Raw genomic sequence first — 20,195 nt, 5'->3', positions numbered from 1 at the left:
CACACTATCACTAACCATCTAATTTCTACCTTACACGCAGCACATATTAACATATTATGATTTATCTCTCTGCAATAGTAAACGAAATGTGTAGATCACTCATCTAATATCGTCTTTTCAGTGCTACCGGAACAACTTTTAAATTTAGAGTAATGCAACGATTTCTCAGTTTTATGAAGCTACTGCAACTAACGCTTTGGATCTCTTCCCTGATAAATTACGCACTGCAATATTAAGCCATGTAAATTGTCCTATTGGTCTGCTAACAATGCTATGTATAATAATACAAATCTTTCAAAAGCAATATCGTCTCACTGCAATACTTACACTCTGCATAATATATATGAATAATGCGAATAATGATAATAATGCTAATAATAAAGTCGTCTAAAACTCGGCTATAAGTAGAGAATAAAACTATCTTACATCAAAATAAACCATGTACTGCCAAACCAATAACGGCCAATTACTTAACGTCTATCAGTCAATGACTTAACAAAATAAACTTAGCACTCTTTTGCTCTATTTTGTATAGTTGTAGTTCTCCACATTAACTGTCACATTGATATCACCACTGACAACTCACCACTTTTTAACAGCACCAAAATATGAAAAAAACACTTTACATGTTTCAGAAGTAGTTGCATTAGCAAAAAATAAAGTCCTGTCTTCTTTACACGCTAGCTTTTCTGTATACATTAATCTCTTTGTGTACACCAGCCACTCAATATAGACTAGACTCTCTGTCTCCTGTATACACGTGCCCGTAATCTATATACACTAGCCTGCCTTCTTTTTACAACAGTCTCGGTGTCCCAGCCTCTCTGCATACACGAGCCTCACTGAATTCCCCAGACTGTCTTCTGTATACATAAGCCTATCTGTAAAAAAAAATAGCCGGTCTTCTGCATACTCTAGCCTCTCTGTGTAACACAGTCTCTCTCTGGATTCCATAGCCTCCATCTCTGCATACCCAGGACCTTCCTCTGTATAATCTAGCCTATCTGTATACACTAGTACTAGTGTATACAGTATACACTGTGTACAAATTAGCTTCTCTGTAGCCGGTCTTCTGAATACACGAGCCTCACTGTCTACTCTTGGTTATCTTTTGTATACACTAGCATCGCTTTATACATTAGCTCTCTGTATAGCCAAGCCTCTCTGTATACACTAGTCCACCGGTATACACTAGCAAGTCTGCATACACTAGTCTCTCTTTGTAACCCAACTTCTCTCTCTGTATACCTTAGCCTCCATCTCTGCATACCCAGGACGTTCTTCTCTATGATCTAGCCTATGTGTATACACTAGCCGGTCTTCTGTAGACATTAGCCTCCCTGTATAAACTAGCTGGTCTACTGTATACACTAGTCCGTCTGTATACACTAGCAAGCCTGCATACACTAGCCTCTCTGTGTAACCCAGCCTCCATCTCTGCATACCCAGGACGTTCTTCTCTATAATCTAGCCTATTTGTATACACTAGCCTGTCTTTTGTACACATTAGCCTCTCTGTATAAACTAGCCGGTCCTCTGTATACACTAGTCCATCTGTATACACTAGCAAGTATGCGTACTCTAGCCTCTCTCTCTGTATACCTTAGCCTCCATCTCTGCATACCCAGGACGTTCTTCTGTATAATCTAGCCTATCTGTATAATCTAGCCTATCTGTATACACTAGCCTGTCTTTTGTACACATTTGCCTCTCTGTACAAACTAACCGGTCTTCTGTATACACTAGTCCGCCTGTATACACTAGCAAGTATGCATACTCTAGCCTCTCTCTCTGTATACCCTAGCCTCCATCTCTGCATACCCAGGACGTTCTTCTGTATAATCTAGCCTATCTGTATACACTAGCCTGTCTTTTGTACACATTAGCCTCTCTGTATAAACTAGCCGGTCCTCTGTATACACTAGTCCGTCTGTATACACTAGCAAGTCTGTGTAACCAAGCCTCTCTCTCTGCATACCCTAGCCTCCATCTCTTGCATAAACCAGGACCTTCTTCTGTATAATCTAGCCTATCTGTATACACTAGCCTGTCTTTTGTACACATTAGCCTCTCTGTATTATCTAGCCGGTCTACTGTATACACTAGTCCATCTGTATACACTAGCAAGTCTGCATACTCCTGCCTCTCTGTGTAACCCAGCCTCACTCTCTCTCTGTATACCCTAGCCTCCACATCTCTGCATACCCAGGACGTTCTTCTGTATAATCTAGCCTATCTGTATAAACTAGCCTGTCTTTTGTACACATTAGCCTCTCTGTATAAACTAGCTGGTCTTCTTTATACACTAGTCCGTCTGTATACACTAGCAAGTCTGCATACTCTAGCCTCTCTGTGTAACACAGTCTCTCTCTCTGTATACCCTAGCCTCCATCTCTGCATACCCAGGACGTTCTTTCTGTTTAATCTAGCCTATCTATATACACTAGCCTGTGTTTTGTACACTTTAGCCTCTCTGTATAAACTAGCCGGTCTTCTGCATACACGAGTCTCTCTGTATACCCTTGGATGTCTTTTGTATACACTAGCTGCTCTTTATACATTAGCTCTCTGTATACCCAAGCCTCTCTGTATACACTAGTTCGTCTGTATACACTAGCAAGTCTGCATACACCAGCCTCTCTGTGTAACCCAGCCTCTCTCTCTGCATACCCAAGATGTTCTTCTCTATAATCTAGCCTATTTGTATACGCTAGTCTTTTGCACACATTAGCCTCCCTATATAAACTAACAGGTCTTCTGTATACACTAGTCCGTCTGTATACACTAGCAAGTATGCATACTCTAGCCTCTCTCTCCGTATACCCTAGCCTCCATCTCTGCATACCCAGGACGTTCTTCTGTATAATCTAGCCTATCTGTATACACTAGTGTATACAGACAGACGAGTGTATACAGAGGACCGACTAATGTGTACAAAAGACAGGCTAATTTATACAGATAGGCTAGATTATACAGAAGAACGTCCTGGGTATGCAGAGCGCTCAGCTTCAAGGTATGGCCAACGTGAGTAATATGAGGGACACACCTCACCCCCGCCCCCACCTACCAGATCCGACTTTCATCCCCTTGCCCTCTCTGCCCCGGTCATCTGGTGGCAGTTTTATGCACTCCCTGGCCCCCACCCATTCATAATCCTTACCGACCTTTCCTTCCGCTGCTCACAGGAACACACTGGATGACTTGTCTAATTAACCAACTTGTACAAGACATGCTATCCTCCTGTCTGACACCGGTCTCCCTTGGAGGCTTTACCCCTCACTGTTTGGGTGGTCCCTGCCTTTCCGTGGATGCTCCACATATACCACAACGACATTGTCAGAGGGGCACCACTTGACAGGGCACGGGGCTGTCATGCCGGTGGCATCTCCCATTGGAGGAAGGGATGATGGCTCCACCCCTTGGCAGCAGGTTCTTTCATGTACAGACCAGGGCGGCTCATCTTCCCTTCTGGAGTCTTGACCTTAGATGGGGGAGTTGCACTTTGGGGGGTCTGAGTGATACCTAGTGCGCTGTACTGGAAGGGCTTGACATTCCCGCATATGTGTCCCCTCCCCCTGGTTGCGCCCCTCGTCCCCCCCTCTGGCTCCCACCTACTCTTTGCCGACATTGCCTTCTGCAGCTTTCGGGGACCCTGGATGACTTATTTATTGAGCCTATTGGTACGAGACACTGCTTCCCTCCAGGGTGACTCTGGACCCCCCTGGAGGATTTACCCCTTACTGGATGCTCTACACAGCCCCCGATGGCGATGCAGGAGAGACACTAATTAGCGGGCCCCAGGACTGCTGCTCGGGTGAAGTCTCCCGTTGGATGGAGGGATGGTGGCATGTTCCATGCACCGACCAGGGCTGCTCCTCTTTCATCTTGATGTGGTGACCATGGAGGGGAGGAGTTGAAATTGATGGGGTCCGTTTGTTTGCTGGTGGGAGTGCGCTAAAGGACTTGACATTTCCGCATGTTTGTCCCCTCTCCCCTGTTTCCCCCCTCCCTTCTCCCCCCTTCCCACCCTTCCCTCATTTCCCGCCCCCTTTCCCCCCTTCCACTCCCCCTTTCCCCCCTTCCACTCCCCCTTTCCCCCCTTCCCTGCCCCTTTTCCCCCCGGGGCGTGGACGGGGGAGAGGGGGTAAGGAGAGGACAATCTGCCAAAGGGAGAAATGCATTTGTTCGGGGACTGCATGTACTTTAGGGGTATGGGACGGGGGGTGGTAGATCCCATTCTGTGATGCCTTTTCTGTTGTGACGGGCTCCCTCGTGCATGCCTACATTTAGGGCGAGCCGAGGAGACCCCTCAGTGCTGACAGTTATATGCTCTACCTCTGTTTTGGTTATACTATTGTTTTTTGGTTCTATGATGTTACTGATTGTCTTTTATTTGCATACCGGTATCAGATGTGACATTTACCACTGCCGGGACTGGGGGGACTAGGATTCGGGGGCTCCCTCTCCGACCTGTCTACCCACCAACCCAAGTAGGACAGCGCTTTAAACCCAGTGTACATCTGGTAAGGGCTATAGCATAATTGTGCTGTTTTAGTATACCCTTCCTGTACTGTTGAGTGCGGACAACCCTTAATTTCCCTCTCCCCCTGGGGTTGAGGTGCCCGGCCTCTTTTTCCCTTTACCTTTCCTTCCATTTGCCCTTCCTTTCTCCCCCTTAGTTCCCGCCATGCATTACCTACCCAAAACCTACCTTGGTTCAACTTTCTTTGCTTTTCTCTGACGTCCCCCTCCCCGAGGAGCAATGGCAGACTCAGTCAAGGTCACCTCTCTAAACGTTAAAGGACTGAACTCCCCTGAAAAACGGTGGATCCTCCTGTGAGGACTGAAGACTTCCTGTACTGATGTGGCCTTTATACAAGAAACACATTTTAAAAATACTAGCCTCCCCTTTCTATGGTCGAGATCCTTCCCTAAGGTCTACCACTCTACTAACCCCTCCTCTAAGACCAATGGAGTCTCCATTCTGATCTCTAGCAGGCTCCCCTGGGTTCTCCAGGATTCTCTGGTGGACCCTGGGGGCCGATATCTTTTTCTTAGGGGCCACATTGGAGAGCGCCTTTTTACATTTGCCACTGTGTACGCTCCCAATGATCACCAAGACACGTTCCTCAGAACTACCCTGCACAGATTATGTGACTTTCGGGAGGGCCAGTTGATATTAGGTGGGGACTTTAATGTCCCCTTTCGCCATCGGATGACACTTCTGCCTCTTGCTCCTCGCTCCTCATTTCCTCTAGAAAGCGGATTACTAAGTGTTTACTGAATGACCAATTAGTTGATGTCTGGCGTCTGCAACACTCTGGGGAAAGGGACTACTCTTTTTACTCTTCCCCTCACAAATCATACTTGAGGATAGACTTCTTCTTGATTCCACATGACCAACTGCACTTGGTGAGCTCTTCCTCCATCGGCCATATTACTTGGTCCGACCACGCTCCTGTAGCCCTTACCTACTAGACATGTGCAGAGTAAAATATTTCGTTTCGGAATTTCGTTTTCGTCCGAAAACTTAATTTATTTAGTTACTCCTGAAATTCGTTTTTATTTATTTCGTTTTTCGTTCAAAAATTGCATTCGTCCGAAAATCCACATGAATTACGGTCGAATCTGTCTTTGAAGGCTTATGGTGTCTGTCGAATGTATAAAGAAGATTCGACGGAGCTAGTATATAGCATACTTTAGAACCCTATTAAAGTCTATGGGACTCCAACGTTCAAAATCTAAAGTGCTAATTTTAAAGGCTAATTTGCAAGTTACTGTCCTAAAAAGTGTTTGGGGACCCGGGTCCTGCCCCAGGGGACATGTATCAATGCAAAAAAAAGTTTTAAAAACGGCCGTTTTTTCGGGAGCAGTGATTTTAATAATGATTAAAGTGAAACAATAAAAGTGTAATATTCCTTTAAATTTCGTAGGGGGGGGGTTGTCTATAGTATGCCTGTGAAGGGGCGCATGTTTCCCGTGCTTAGAATTGTCCCTGCACAAAGTGTCATTTATGCAGGAAAAAAAAGTCCTTTAAAATCACTCGCAGCTATTATGAATTGTCGGCTCCCGTAATACAGAGAACACTCATTGAAAGTCATTGATAAAAAAATAAATAAATAAATAAATAAAAAAAGCGTGGGGGTCCCCCAAATTCAATTACCAGGCCCTTCAGGTCTGGTATGGATATTAAGGGGAACCCTGCCTCAAATTTAAGAAAAAATTTGACGTGGGGTTCCCCCTAAATATCCATAACCAGACCCTTCAGGTCTGGTATGGATATTAAGGGGAACCCCGCGTCAAATTTAAAAAAAAATTGACGTGGGGTTCCCCCTAAAAATCCATACCAGACCCTTTATCCGAGCACGCAACCTGGCAGGCCGCAGGAAAAGAGGGGGGGACGAGAGAGCGCCCCCCCCTCCCTCCTGAACCGTACCAGGCCACATGCCCTCAACATTGGGAGGATGCTTTGGGGGTCTGTGACCCCTCAAAGCACCATGTCCCCATGTTGATGAGGACAAGGGCCTCATCTCCACAACCCTGGCCGGTGGTTGTGGAGGTCTGCGGGCGGGGGGCTTATCAGAATCTGGAAGCCCCCTTTAACAAGGGGACCCCCAGATCCCGGCCCCCCCCCTGTTTGAAATGGTAAGGGGGTACAAAAGTACCCCTACCATTTCACAAAGAAAGTGTAAAAAATGGTTAAATGAAACAAACACACTTTTGAAAAATTCTTTTATTAAAAATAAAAAAATAAAAAAAAGATTCCAGCGGCGGTAATCCACTCTTCCTATCCAGCGACGGACGATCATCTCCAGCGATGTCTCATCTCATCCAGCGCAGCGAATCCTTCGTTCTTCTGTCTCCGCAGAGGAGACAATGCAAGGATTCCGGCTCCCTGACGTTTCTTATATACGGTGGGCGGGGCCACCCGTCACCTGACCCCGCCCCCCTCTGACGCAAGAGGAAACCCGGGGTTCCCCGTGACGTATGGGTGACCCCGCCCCCCTCTGATGTAACGGAAACCTGCCTGTGTTACATCAGAGGGGTGCGGGGTCACCCATACGTCACAGGGAACCCCGGGTTTCCCCTTGCGTCAGAGGGGGGCGGGGTCAGGTGACGGGTGGCCCCGCCCTCCGTATATAAGAAACGTCAGGCAGCCGGAATCCTTGCATTGTCTCCTCTGCGGAGACAGAAGAAGGACGGAGGATTCGCTGCGCTGGAGAGATGAGACATCCCTGGAGAGATGACCGTCCGTCGCTGGATAGCAAGAGTGGATTACCGCCGCTGGAATCTTTTTTTTATTTTTAATAAAGGAATTTTTCAAAAGTGTGTTTGTTTTATTTAACCATTTTTTTACACTTTCTTTGTGAAATGGTAGGGGTACTTTTGTACCCCCTTACCATTTCAAACAGGGGGGGGGCCGGGATCTGGGGGTCCCCTTGTTAAAGGGGGCTTCCAGATTCTGATAAGCCCCCCGCCCGCAGACCTCCACAACCACCGGCCAGGGTTGTGGAGATGAGGCCCTTGTCCTCATCAACATGGGGACAAGGTGCTTTGAGGGGTCACAGACCCCCAAAGCATCCTCCCAATGTTGAGGGCATGTGGCCTGGTACGGTTCAGGAGGGAGGGGGGGCCGCTCTCTCGTCCCCCCCTCTTTTCCTGCGGCCTGCCAGGTTGCGTGCTCGGATAAAGGGTCTGGTATGGATTTTTAGGGGGAACCCCACGTCAATTTTTTTTTTAATTTGACGCGGGGTTCCCCTTAATATCCATACCAGACCTGAAGGGTCTGGTTATGGATATTTAGGGGGAACCCCACGTCAAATTTTTTCTTAAATTTGAGGCAGGGTTCCCCTTAATATCCATACCAGACCTGAAGGGCCTGGTAATTGAATTTGGGGGACCCCCACGCTTTTTTTTTATTTATTTATTTATTTTTTTATCAATGACTTTCAATGAGTGTTCTCTGTATTACGGGAGCCGACAATTCATAATAGCTGCGAGTGATTTTAAAGGACTTTTTTTCCTGCATAAATGACACTTTGTGCAGCGACAGTTCTAAGCCCCAGAAACATGAGCCCCTTCACAGGCATACTATAGACAACCCCCCCCCCTACGAAATTTAAAGGAATATTACACTTTTATTGTTTCACTTTAATCATTATTAAAATCACTGCTCCCGAAAAAACGGCCGTTTTTAAAACTTTTTTTTGCACTGATACATGTCCCCTGGGGCAGGACCCGGGTCCCCAAACACTTTTTAGGACAGTAACTTGCAGAATCTTTTCTCTCCGTCAAATCTTTTCTCTGTCGAATATTTTCTCTATATAATCTTGGACTAATAGAGGTAAGGTTAGGCACATTCGACCATAGGTTCTATAGACACGTTGTCAGAGTCATGTCGAATCTCCTATTCTATATCGAACTGTTGTAACAACGAAAACGAAAATAAAGCATTTATTTATGTCGGATCTTTCGTTTTTCGGATTTTGTGCTTTCGTTATCGTTTGTCAAAACGAAAACGAAAATAGCTGAAATTCGGACGAAAATGCATTCGGACGAAAACGAATGCACATGTCTATTACCTACACCCTCTCTAGGAACCCCTCACCTAGGTCTCTATTCTGGCACCTTAATGAGAGCCTCCTCCAGATACCGGAAGTTTTAGCAGATGTGACCAGGGAATTGGACCTTTATTTCCAAGAAAACTAAAAGCAGGACTGTGACCCGGGGATAATTTGGGAGGCTCACAAGTCAGAACTCCGCAGGGTACTTATCAGGCACGGGGCGCGCATCAAACGAACATGGAAGGAACAGCTTGCTAATCTGTTTCGTGAACTTGCCTCTGTGGAAGCGAAACATAAACATGCCCCCTCACGGACCTTAGAGATTGAATTGGGGACACTCCGTACCCATATTGCTGACCTACTCCATTATAAAGCGAAAGCGGCACTCCAGTTTTGTCGTAAACTGACGTAGGAGTCAGGGGACAAATGCAGAAAAATCTTAGCCAGGTCGGTAAAGGAGTTGAAATCTGGCTCTTACATACCACAGTTGATAGATGAGAATGGCCAGAGGGCCTCTACCCCAACCCAAATAGCCAAAGTCTTTGAAAAATGTTACTCTGATCTCTACAACCTGCCCGATTCAGGGTCTGGACAGGACAATATAGACAGATATGTAACCGGTTCTGGTCTACTAACCCTCTCATGGGAATCATGGGTGTACTTGGAGGACCCGATCACACTGGAAGAAGTCCAGACGGCCGTGGGACCTCCGAAGGTGGGTAAGGCTCCGGGCCCTGACGGATATACCGCACAATACTTTAAGACCTTCCTCCCTATTCTCGGCCCGCGCTTGGTGAATTTATTTAATACTCTGAGCTCGAATGGGGATTTTCCTGAGGATACCCTTAGAGCCCACATCTCGTTGATACCTAAGGAGGGCAAAGACCCGGGCCTATGTGGGAGCTAAAGACCCATTTCCCTCCTAAATTTGGTCCTAAAACTATTCTCTAAAATCCTCGCAACGTGATTGGCACATCACTTGCAGTCCCTTATACATATTGACCAGTTAGGTTTTATTCCCACCAGGGAAGATAGGGACAACACCATTAAGGTGCTTACCCTGATCCATAAAGCAAAGTCATCTGGGACCCCTTGTCTTTTCATGAGTACTGATGCCGAGAAGGCTTTTGATCGGGTCAAATGGACATTGATGTTCTCGGTCCTTCGCCATATAGGTCTGAGTGAACGGATGCTGGCATGGATAAGTATGATATACTCACGCCCTTCAGCTCAAGTCAAAGCGAATGGGGTTCTCTCATCTCCCCTTGACATCGGGAATAGGACCAGACAAGGTTGCCCCCTGTCGCCCCTATTATTCGCACTGTCATTGGAACCCTTTCTCTCCACAATTCGACAAAACTCAGACATAACGGGACTCCAAATGGGTACTATTGAGTGCAAGATATCTGCCTACGCGGATGACATGCTGTTCTCGCTGACGAATCCCAGAGTTTCCTTGCCAAATCTCCTTCGGGAATTCCAGATATACGGGATACTTCTTGAAATCAAAGGCCATGGGGGTTACAGTCCCCCCGCAAACGTTAATAGACTTGCAGTCCAATTTTCGATTTAAATGGACCCATACAGCCCTTAAGTACTTAGGTACTTACATTCCACCGGACATCGCGTGTACGTTTATGTTGAACTTCCCCCCACCCCTTGTCACTTAGATCCACAGTTTTCTTCACAGGTGGCATTCTGGCCTCCATTCCTGGTTCAGGAGATGCAATCTCATTAAAATGAACATACCCCCTAAATTTACCATCTTTTCCAAGCTCTCCCGATCCAGATTCCAGTCCCGTTTTTTAAGCAAGCTCAATCCTTGCTCACTCAATTTAACTGGGCCCACACACAAAAATCCCAGACTTAAGCGGTCACAGCTGACATTGTCTAAACAACAGGGAGGGTTGGTTCTCCCTGACTTGCGACGCTACTACCTGGCCTCCCATCTGGGGCATGTATTGGACTGGAATCGAAACAAACTTTCTAAGCTCACTCCCGAATTCCGCTAAGAAGCGCCATGTGGTGCTATAAGTATTTACCCACAGAATTTATGTCACATCCCACTATAGGGGCTTAGTTGAAAGTCAGTCACCTGATCGTTACCCAAAACACACTCACGTCTTTGACTTCCCCCCTATTCCCTATACGTGGCCATCCAACCTTTGAACTGGGGACCCACTTAGAAATTCCAACCTAGACAATGCGTCTAAATTCGTCATTGATGGAAAATGGCCTTCTTTCTCAACCCTAACAGATCCGACAGGGCTTTTCCAACTGCCTTTTTGGAGAGCGGCGCAACGACATCATTTTCTCCATTCCATCCCCAATCCTCAAACGTTCGCCCGCCCTCAGACGGAGTTTGAGACTCTATGCAGGAGCGAAGGCCCTTTGGCCCACATTCTCTCTCAAACAGATTATCCACACTTAACCTGTCTGTCCAACTGGGAAAAGGACCTTAATTGCTAATTTTCCCCAGCACAGAGACAACGCATTATCACTTTGGCTCTTAAAATGTCGCTGTGCACGAAGATACAGGAGACGAATTTTAAACTTCTCACCAGGTGGTATTTGACACCATCAAAGCTGCAGAAATGTTTCCCCTCTTCCTCGAACATATGCTGGAGGTGTGGAGAAGAAGAGGGCACGTTGCTGCACATTTTTTGGTCCTGCCCCAGCTTGGTGGACTTCTGGACAGAGATCCGATGCATAACACAAAAATTCACAGACTTCTCCATCCAGGAAGAGGCTGCATTCTTTCTCTTGCACCATTCACAGATTCCCATTAAGAAGTACAAAAAAATCTATTTTACGGCATGTGATAAATGCCGCGAAATCCTGCATCCCTCTCTATTGGAAAAAATGTTCCCCCCCCTTTCATTACTCACTGGCTTAGGAAAATAGAGGACATTAAAAAAAATGGAGGACTTGATCCTCACATCACAAGGTAAACAAGAATTTTTTAAACAAACCTGAGACATCTGGAATACCTTTATATTCTCACTGGAAGGATGTCGCCTGCTATTGCCTTAGTGCTCTGAGCTTTCCTTGACTGGCCCCTTGGACAGTGGCTGCCATCGTGTCTCGTCCCCTCTTCTCCTTTCCTGATCTTTCAACCCTTCTCTTTTCTGCCTTCCTCCCCTATCTCTCACCCCCTCCACCCCCTCTCTCTTTTGGAAAAAGTGGAAAATTGGGAATGACGGCCCCACACCCCCCTCTGGATGGATTATGCCGGAGGGACCTGGGGTTTGTGTGACCCTGGATCTTGGTACAGTACTTTATCCGTGCCTCGAATCATTGTGATTGATGGAAGGCAGACTCACAGTTGCGAATATACCTGTATCAAGTATTGTTCAGCTGCTTTTTGCTCTGTATTTCTCTGTTGCATGGACCGTCTTCCCCTATTTGGAGAAAAAATTATATTTGAAAAAAAAAAGAAGCCTACGACACCTGGTATTCCCAGGCGGTCTCCCATCCAGGCATTAACCAGGCCCGACCCTGCTTAGCCTCCAAGATCAGACGAGATGGAACAGATTCAGGGTGATGTGGCCATAGCCAATATCTTCAGGCACTCTCAACTCTCTTGACAAACACCAAGATGGTCACCTTGGAAACAAGCGGAAAAAAATAGGTCAATGGCAACAACATAAAAAGAAGCCTACGGCATCTGGAAATCCCAAGCGGTCTCCCATCCAGGTACTAAACTGGTCCCAACCCCGCTTAGCCTCTGAGATCAGATGAGATTGTGCTCTTTCAGGGTGGTGTGGCCGTAGGAGATTTCTTCAGGCACTCTCAACCTTGACTAACGCCAATATGGTCACCTTGGGAAACAAACAAAAAAATCAAGTCAACGCCAACAACATGAGAAGAAGTCTACAGCAGCTAGAATTCCCAGGTGGTCTCCCATCCAGGTATTAACAAGGCCCGACCCTGTTTAGTCTCTGAGATCAGACGAGATCTGGTGCTTTCAGGGTTATGTGGCCATAGGCGAGCTCTTCAGGCACTCTCAACCCTCTTGACAAACACCAAGATGGTCACCTTGGTAAACAAACAAAAAAAAAACAACAAGTCAACGCCAACAACATAAAAAGAAGCCTTCAGCACCTAGTATTCCCAGGTGGTCTCCAATCCAGGTACTAGCAAGGCCCGACCCTGTTTAGCCTCTGAGATCAGAGGAGATTGGGCGCTTTCAGGCTCATGTGCCCATAGGCAATCTCTTTGGGCACTCTCAACCCTCTTGACAAATGCCAAGATAGTCACCTTGGGAAACAAGCGGAAAAAAAACCAGGTCAATGTCAACAACATAAAAAGAAGACTACGGCACCTGGTATTCCAAAGCCATCTCCCATCAAGGGACTAACTAGGCCCAACCCTTCTTAGCCTCAGAGATGAGAAGAGATAGGGCTCTTTCAGGGTGATGCTGCTGTAAGTGAACTCTTTGGGCACTCTCAACCCTCTTGACAAATGCCAAGATGGTCACCTTGGGAAACAAGCGAAAAAAAAAAACGAATCAACGCCAACAACATAAAAAGAAGCCTACAATAACTGGTATTCCCAGGTGGTCGCCCATCCAGGTACTAACCAGGCCTGACTCTTCTTAGCTTCCAAGATCAGACGAGATTGGGTGCTTTCAGAGCGCTTGGACTCTTTCCCCATCACTAATGGGACGAGGCAGGAGTGCCTTCTGTCTCCCCTAATTTTTATTCTGACACTGGAACCACTTATGTGTCACGTTCGGAATGACCCGAATATTACTGGCATATCCAAACCCTCGGCACACCACAAAATTGCGGCGTACGCTGACGATCTAATTTTTTTCGTCTCCAATCCACACATTTCGCTTCCCAATATACTCGCGGCTCTCCGGCGATACGGCAGCCTATCAAACTATAAAATAAATTGCACCGTCGGCTGTATTGAATATATCGGTCCCGGATGGTGAGGCCAAGAGGCTACGCTCCCCTTTTCCATTCTACTGAGCTGAAAAATCTATACGTTACCTGGGCGTTGACATCGCAGCGGATTTGGCGCAATTGTACCCGCTTAATTTTCTCCCTCTCCTGAATAGACTGAAATCTGATTTGGGAAACTGGCATGCTTTAACACTGACCTGGTTCGGGCGCTGTAATGCATTCAAAATGACGGCCCTCCCGCGGATCTTATACTTGTTCCAGACATTACCGATCCGGTTACCCCCAATTTTTTTCAGACAACTGCAGGTGCTGCTCCGGGACTTTATTTGGGCGCGCAAACCGCCCAGAGCCCGTTTGCAATTGCTTGCCAGACCAAAGGACAAGGGGGGTCTGGGTCTCCCAGATCTGAGACAATACAACAGAGCGACTCTGCTAGCGAGAGTCGTTGATTGGCATTGTAATGGCCCACACAAGCAGTGGGTGGAGATGGAGATTGAGGATGGATCCATTCCCCTATTGACCTCCCCGTGGCTCCTGTCCTCCCTACCAAAATACCTCAGAGATCACCCCGTAGTGGGAGCTACGTTGGCTGTTGTGCGGAGGTTGTTCCGCTGCACACACATTGCTCCCCTGCCGTCACCAATGACTCCGGTTATAGGTAATCCAGACTTCCCACCGGGATTTACCAACAAGAAACTGCGACAGTTGACAGTGGTGGGGAAACAGCATCTGGGAGAGGAGGGCTCCCGACCACGCAAACTGTCGCCGAGCTTTCTGACCCTCCGCTTGACTTGTTTAGTGCTTATCAACTTCGTCACTTTCTTCTGGCCATACAAAGGGCCCCCTACACTCCTAGAGACCTGACGCCCTATGAATCCATCTGTCACAAAAAGGACCCTGTGCGACACACCCTCCCTAGTCAGGAGGAGGAGTTGACCCCACCATTTATCCACAAATGGGAGAGGGACTTTGGCATCACATTTACCCCACAACAGATAGGGAAGATCCTGACATTAGTACATAAAGCTTCCATCGCAAACCAATATCAAGAATCAGGATACAAGATAGTCTCACGCTGGTATAGAGTCCCATACCTTCTGAATAAAATGAATAGATCGATTCCGGATGTTTGTTGGAGGTGCAATTCAGATACGGGGACCACGGGACACATTTTCTGGGCATGCCCGGCCTTGAGGAACTTTTGGGTGGAGTTGACCGGGACGATAAAAACTCTCAGAAATGTAGATATCGCAGACAACCCAGCAGCGTGCCTTCTACACTTGACCGAACAGCCTGTTCGAAAATACAAAAAAACCCTCACGATGCAACTCCTGAACGCCGCCCGGGCCTGCATTCCCACACTGTGGAGGCAGCCTCAGCCCCCATCCAAGGTGCTGTGGTATTCCAAAGTCAATCATATTCTCCGGATGGAAGAATTGACTGCCACCCTTCACAACACTGAAGAGGCATTTAGTGTTACATGGAGGCCCTGGAGGTATTTTACTGATACTTGAGACTACATTCGGGAGGTGAGCAGCGCCCCTGTCCCAGAAAACGACTGAACATCTAACGTTTACCTACGTAGGCCAAGTCTGCCCTGGGTGGCATTCCCCCCTCCCTTTTTGTCTTTATTTTTCTTTTTTTCCCCGCCGCCATCCCCCCCCCCCTCTCTGTCTTTGCACTCTCTTCTTCCCCCGTCCTCCCTTTTCACTATGCCTTGTCTCCTTACCAGCCTTTGGGACCCAGAAGAACCCCAGGGTTCTGGACACGACCGGCTCATATTTTACTCTGGTTCACATAGGTCATGATAAGCTGGCTCGCTGTGGTCCCAGTTGTTCTCCATGATTACATTTGTCTGAACGGAGCTGCATTAGTTATACTGTACTACATGTCGGAGGTGGGGTTTCTCTCTTTTCTGCATGAAACTCTAGGACTCCCCTCTGAGAACCCAGAGTTATTTGGCTGCCTATTTTTTGTTACCATGTAATTGTGACCCTGGGTCATGCTGTATGGTTGACTGTTATATTTATGTTGTTCTACTTATACTTAATAAAAGAATAAAACAAAAAAAAAAATAAGTCAATGCCAACAACTTAAAAAAAAAGCCTATGGCATTGAGAAATCCCAGGCGGTCTCCCATCCAGGTACTAACCAGGTCCCAACCCTGCTTAGCCTCTGAGATCAAATGAGATTTGGCTCTTTCAGGGTGATGCAGCCATAGTAGATTTTTTCAGGCACGCTCAACCCTCTTGACAAACGCCAAGATGGTCACCTTGGGAAACAAACAAAATAAACAAGTCAACGCCAACAACATAAAAAGAAGCCTACCGCACCTAGTATTTCCAGGCGGTCTCCCATCCAGGTATTAACAAGGCGCGACCCTTTCTATCCTCTGAGATCAGCGGAGATTGGGCGCTTTCAGGGTGATGTGCCCATAGGCAATCTCTTTGGGCACTCTCATCCCTCTTGAAAAATGCCAAGACAGTCACCCTGGGAAACAAGTGAAAAAAAACAGGTCAACGCCAACTACATAAAAAGAAGAATACGGCACCTGGTATTCCAAGGCCGTCTCCCATTCAAGTACAAACCAGGCCCAACCCTGCTTAGCCTCTGAGACCAAACGAGATTGGGCGCTTTCAGGGTGTTGTGCTCGTAGGCAATTTCTTTGTGCACTCTCAACCCTCTTGACACATGCCAAGATGGTCACCTTGGGAAACAAGGGAAAATAAAACAGGTCAACGCCGACAACATAATGAGAAGCCTATGGCACCTGGTATTCCCAAGCTGTCTCCCATCCACGTACTAACCAGGCCCATCGCTGCTTAGCCTCTGAGATCAGATGAGATTGGGCTCTTTCAGGGTGATTTGGCCGTAGGCACTCTCTTTGGGCACTCTGAAGCCTCTTGACAAAGGCCAAGATGGTCACCTTGGGAAACAAGCTAAAAAAAACAGGTCAAAGCCAACAACATAAAAAGAAGCCTACGGCATCCAGTATTCCCAGGCGATCTCCCAATCCAGACACTAACCAGACCAGATCCTTCTATGGAACCTGGTCTTCCCAGGCAGTCTCCCATCCAGGTACTAACCAGGCCTGACGCTGCTTAGCCTCTGAAATCAGACGAGATTGGATGCTTTCAGGTTGATGTGGCCGTAAGCGTTCTCTTCAAGACACGCCCAACCCTCTTGACATGCGCAGTACATGCGCAGTACGGAGCAGACGAAGCTTCGGAAAATCTCCGAAGCTGAACGGCACCTGCGCGGTGAGTGGAGGTGGTAGCCCCACCATCCAAGTGGACATAGGGTTGTGAATATTAGAGGGCCCCTCGCAGGCGAGCTTTGCTCGCCACGCTTTGGGCTCGGCCTCGCTGCGCTCGGCTCTTTTCTATTCTTACTCTATGTCCACTTGGATAGTGGGGATAGAACCTGGACTCAGTGCGCAGGCGCCGTTCATGCTCAGCAATTTTCGGAATCTGTGTTGCTGTGTACTGCGCATGCGCAGTACACAGCGGACACTATCCCATGGGGGACCATATGTGATAAGACACCGGCATGGGGAACTGAAGCTATGGGTCAAGCTAGAGCAGGAGATGGCGCGGGTTCCACTGGCTGGTCTGCCTTGGGCAGGGAGGCCATTGGAGCCCTGTGTGACTACTCACCCGTTAATTGGCCCCTCGCTCGCCGAGATGGATAGTTTTTTTCACCTTTCCCACCTGACTAACTTCCCTTCTCCTATGACCCCAATTATTGGACATCCTAGATTCCCTCCGGGCCTGTCTGAACAGGCCTTTACCAGGCAAGCCCCGAAAGGGCTTCTGAGAGCAGCCCTATTTCTTGGACCCACGGGCTTGATTCCCATGGGGACCATACTGCTAGAGCAAGTACCTGTTGCATTGGATAGCTGGAGAGCTAGACAGCTAATCCATTTCCTCGGATCACTACCTAACCATTCGTTCTTCTCTAGACAATTCCACCCCTTCGAGGAACTTTGCCTGGATGATGGCCCAATTTGTGGTTCCCTCTCTAGGTCCTACCAAATCCTGACAGACGCACAATCCTCAACGGATCCACCCTTCCTAGCTAAATGGAAAAGGGACTTACAAACTACATTCTCCAAACCACAGAAGGACAGAATACTCTTTTTCGCCCATAAGTCGTCACTCTGCAGTAAATATCAGGAGATCTCATATAAGCTGATCACACGCTGGTATCGTACACCAGTGGTGTTGGCCAAAATATTCCCCGGTCAATCTGACCGCTGCTGTCGCTGTGGGCAACAGGCTGGCACCATTCTCCACATTTTCTGGGAATGCCCTAAATTACAAACATTCTGGCAGCCTGTCCTGAGACTCATCCACAAGTTCACAGACATTTCCTTAGCCAATGATCCCGCAGCAGTTCTTCTCAATCTAACTCCTATGGCGAGAAAGCGTTATCATAAGTCCTTACTTAAACCTCTCCTCAATGCAGCTAGGGCCTGCATCCCAAGTCAGTGGAAAGAGCAATCTGCTCCAATGGTGACCCAGTGGTTCGCAAGGGTAAATGATATTGAACGAATGGAAGACCCGACTGCCACAATGAGGGATAAAACGGAGGAGCATGGGAACAGATGGTTCTACTGGACCCAGTTTCGCTTTTTGGAAGAATACCTCCGCGAGACATAGTAAGCTCATGATGATCGTTGGAGATCGCTGTTCCAAACGTTGGACAGCTGATGAGCTGGTGAGCCGAGGGCGTCTCTTGCTCCCTGAGAGGGGACCCCACCCTATCCACTCTACCCACGACACCCCCTTACCCCTTCTTTTCCTTTTCTGCCATTTCCTTCCCCAATCTTCTCTTTCCCCTTCTCCCTCCTTTCAGTTCTACTATTTCCCTTCTTAACTCAAAAAAGGGAAAAGAAAATGGTATGTTCCGACCCCATTTGACTACTACACAATACTCTTTCCCTATCTATGGATATCTAAACTCTTCGAGGGTAGCAGGGCTAGTATCAATAATATTTTAAGTGGTAGAGGATCCCAACGAGATGGAGCTTTAATCTCATCTTGATATGACCGCAAAGCTGTACACGTGCTATTCTCCTCGGACTTCTTACCATTGGCTCTGATATCCATGCAATATGATCGTTTGTTTGTAACTATTTGTATAACACATTCTGTGAAGTTGCCTTTGCATTGTATGTCGCATACTACTAAATAAAAAAAAAAAAAAAGAAGAAGCCTATGGCACCTGGTATTCCCAGGCGGTCTCCCATCCAGGTACTAACCAGGCACGACACTGTTTAGCATCCGAGATCAGACGAGATTGGGTGCTTTCAGGGTGATGGGGCCGTAGGTGATCTCTTCGGGCACTCTCAACCCTCTTGACAAACGCCAAGATGGTCACCTTGGGAAACAAGTGAAAAAAAAAACAGGTCAAGGCCAACAACATAAAAAGAAGCCTACAGCACCTAGTATTCCCAGGTGGTCTCCAATCCCGGTACTAGCAAGGCCCAACCCTGTTTAGCTTCTGAGATCAGAGGAGATCGGGTGCTTTTAGGGTTATGTGCCCATAGGCAATCTCTTTGGGCATTCTCAACCCTCTTGACAAATGCCAAGATAGTCACCTTGAGATACAAGCGAAAAAAAACAGGTCAATGTCAACAACATAAAAAGAAGAATACGGCACCTGGTATTCCAACGCCATCTCCCATCCAGGTACTAACTAGGCCCAACCCTTCTTAGCCTCAGAGAAGAGAAGAGATAGGGCTCTTTCAGGGTGATGCTGCTGTAAGCGATCTCTTTGGGCACTCTCAACCCTCTTGACAAATGCCAAGATGGTCACCTTGGGAAACAAGCAAAAAAAAAAAAACGAATCAACGCCAACAACATAAAAAGAAGCCTACAATAACTGGTTTTCCCTGGTGGTCTCCCATCCAGGTACTAACCAGGCCCGACTCTTCTTAGCCTCCAAGATCAGACGAGATTGGGTGCTTTCAAAGTGATGTGGCCATAGGCAATCTCTTCAGGCACTCTCAACCCTCTTGACAAACACCAAGATGGTCACTTTGGGAAACAAGCGAAAAAAAAACAGGTCAACGCCAACAACATAAAAAGAAGTCTACGACACCTGGTATTCCCAGGCGGTCTCCCATCCAGGTACTAACAAGGCCCGACTCTTCTTAGCCTCCAACATCAAACGAGATCGGGTGCTTTCAGGGTGATGTGCCCATAGGCAATCTCTTCAGGCACTTTCAACCCTCTTGACAAACGCCAAGATGGTCACCTTGGGAAACAAGCAAAAAAAATAAAAATAAGTCGGAAGCTAGAGACAATACGACCCGAGTCCTCAATTTAATCCATGCGGCGCATGTACAGGGAAGGCCCTTGCTTATGTTGTCAATGGATGCAGAAAAGGCCTTTGACAGGGTGGCCTGGCACTTTATGCAGGCCACCCTGGAACATATAGGTCTTGGCCCCAACATGATGAGCTGGGTAATGTCGCTTTACTCCACGCCGTCGGCAGCGGTACGGGTGAACGAGTGGTGCTCGGACTCTTTCCCCATCACTAATGGGACGAGGCAGGGGTGCCCTCTGTCTCCCCTAATTTTTATTCTGACACTGGAACCACTTATGTGTCACGTTCGGAATGACCCGAATATTACTGGCATATCCAAACCCTTGGCACACCACAAAATTGCGGCGTACGCTGACAATCTAATTTTTTCCGTCTCCAATCCACA

General features: G+C 47.4%; 9 pseudogenes; all 9 read right to left on the bottom strand.

Annotated features, from left to right (window-relative positions):
* Positions 1-12,002: 12,002 nt before the first annotated feature.
* Positions 12,003-12,121, bottom strand: LOC143937133 (5S ribosomal RNA; annotated as a pseudogene).
* Positions 12,122-12,219: 98 nt separating this feature from the next.
* LOC143937238 (5S ribosomal RNA) lies at positions 12,220-12,339 on the bottom strand (annotated as a pseudogene).
* A 95-nt stretch (positions 12,340-12,434) lies between these two features.
* Positions 12,435-12,553, bottom strand: LOC143937222 (5S ribosomal RNA; annotated as a pseudogene).
* Positions 12,554-13,097: 544 nt separating this feature from the next.
* On the bottom strand, positions 13,098-13,216 carry LOC143937231 (5S ribosomal RNA; annotated as a pseudogene).
* Positions 13,217-16,235: 3,019 nt separating this feature from the next.
* Positions 16,236-16,354, bottom strand: LOC143936902 (5S ribosomal RNA; annotated as a pseudogene).
* Positions 16,355-18,691: 2,337 nt separating this feature from the next.
* LOC143937287 (5S ribosomal RNA) lies at positions 18,692-18,810 on the bottom strand (annotated as a pseudogene).
* Positions 18,811-18,911: 101 nt separating this feature from the next.
* Positions 18,912-19,030, bottom strand: LOC143936571 (5S ribosomal RNA; annotated as a pseudogene).
* Positions 19,031-19,351: 321 nt separating this feature from the next.
* On the bottom strand, positions 19,352-19,470 carry LOC143937411 (5S ribosomal RNA; annotated as a pseudogene).
* A 100-nt stretch (positions 19,471-19,570) lies between these two features.
* LOC143936947 (5S ribosomal RNA) lies at positions 19,571-19,689 on the bottom strand (annotated as a pseudogene).
* Between the last annotated feature and the right edge of the window lie 506 nt (positions 19,690-20,195).

Source organism: Lithobates pipiens, unplaced genomic scaffold (genome assembly GCF_037356315.1).
Source record: "Lithobates pipiens isolate NorthernLeopardFrog02 unplaced genomic scaffold, aLitPip1_a1.2 Scaffold_28, whole genome shotgun sequence".
Lineage (NCBI taxonomy): Eukaryota > Metazoa > Chordata > Amphibia > Anura > Ranidae > Lithobates > Lithobates pipiens.
The sequence above is the reverse complement of the archived record's forward strand: the minus strand, read 5'-3'. Positions and strand labels throughout refer to the sequence as shown.